Below are 1724 nucleotides of genomic sequence, written 5' to 3'. Positions count from 1 at the left end.
CATTACTCGGCATCAGGGAAATACAAATCAAAACCAGAATGAGATACCACCTCACACCTTTCAGAATGGCTAAAATGAACAAGTCAGTCAATGACAGATGCTGGCGAGGATGTGGAGAAAGGGCAACCCTCCTACACTGTACGCGGGAATGCAAGCTGGTGCAACCACTCTGGAAAACAGCGTGGAGGTGCCTCAAAAAGCAGAAAATAGAACTACCCTATGACCCAGTGATTGTAGTACTGAGTATATACCCTAAAGATACAAACGTGGCATTCTGAAGGGGCACATGCACCCAAATGTTTATAGCAGCAATGTCCACAATAGTTAAACTATGGAAAGAACCTAAATGTCCTTCAACAGATGAATCAATAAATAAGATGTGGTATATATGTACAATGGAATACTATGCAGCCATCAAAAGAAATGAAATCCTGCTATTTGTGATGACGTGGATGGAACTAGAGGGTATTATGCTTGGCGAAATAAATCGATCTGAGAAAGACAACTATCCTATGATTTCCCTGATATGATGAAGTAGAGATGCAACATAGGCGGTTTCGGGCGTACGAAAAGAAAAATAGAAGATGGGATTGGGAGGGAGACAAACCATAAAAGACTGAATCTCACAAGACAGACTGAGGGTTGCTGGGGGGAGGTGTGTTGGGAGAGGATGGTGGGGGTATGGACATTGGGGAGGGCAAGTGCTATGGTGAGTGATGGTGAGTGCTATGAAATGTGTGAACCTGGTGATTCACATACCTGTACCCCTAGGGATAAAAACACATTATATGTTTATAAAAAAATTTAAAAAATAATTTTAAAAATCCATTAAAGAGAAAACACATATTGCAAGCCCAGAGCTAATCTCATATTCAATCAAAAAAGTTTGAAAGTTTTCCCCTTAACGATCAGAAAAAAGACAAGTGTATCCACTTTCACTACTCTCATTTGACATACTACTGGATGTCCTAGCCAGAGAAACAAGGAACACAAGGAAATAAGAGACTCCAAAAAAAAAAAAAGGAAGAAGTAAAATTTTATTTTTTTGGATAACATGAACTTACATGTTAAAAAATCCTAAAAACTTCACAAAAAATTTTGAATAAACAAATTTAGTAAAGCTGCCAAATACAAGATCAATATATAACAGACAAGAATTTTGTTTTGTTTCATTTCTTTTTAATATGGAATGCTTCCCAGTTTTTCATGTCATCCTTGTTTAGTGATCACGCTAATCTTCTCTGCATCATTCCAATTTTAGTATATGTGCTGCCAAAGTAAGCACAAGACAGGAGCATTTTAACACTCTAATGATGAACTATCTGAAAAAATAAAGAAAACAATCTAATTCACAATAGCATCAAAAATAATAAAATACTTAGGAATAGATTTAACTAAGAAGATGAAAGATCTGTACTCCATAAACTATGACATTGATAAAGAAATTGAAGGAGACACAAACGGAAAGATAGCTCATATTTATGAATGGCAAGAATTAACATTGTTAAAATGTCCATACTACCGAAAACCATCTGTAAATCCAATTCCTATCAAAAATCCAATGTTAGGGGCGCCTGTGTGGCTCAGTGGGTTAAGCCGCTGCTTTCGGCTCAGGTCATGATCCCAGGGTCCTGGGATCGAGCCCCGCATCAGACTCTCTGCTCAGCAGGAAGCCTGCTTCCTCTTCTCTCTCTGCCTGCCTCTCTGCCTGCTTGTCATCTCTC

The 1724-nt window shown here is 38.3% G+C and overlaps 1 non-coding gene across 1 annotated transcript; it reads right to left on the bottom strand.

The window, feature by feature from the left end:
• Positions 1–1178: 1178 nt before the first annotated feature.
• On the bottom strand, positions 1179–1285 carry LOC131820202 (U6 spliceosomal RNA). Its single transcript, XR_009349520.1, has one exon. It is a non-coding gene; the product is annotated as a U6 spliceosomal RNA (small nuclear RNA).
• Positions 1286–1724: the final 439 nt, after the last annotated feature.

Source organism: Mustela lutreola, chromosome 17, assembly GCF_030435805.1.
Source record: "Mustela lutreola isolate mMusLut2 chromosome 17, mMusLut2.pri, whole genome shotgun sequence".
Taxonomy (NCBI): domain Eukaryota; kingdom Metazoa; phylum Chordata; class Mammalia; order Carnivora; family Mustelidae; genus Mustela; species Mustela lutreola.
Note: the sequence above shows the minus strand (reverse complement) of the source record. Positions and strands in the feature narration are given on the sequence as shown.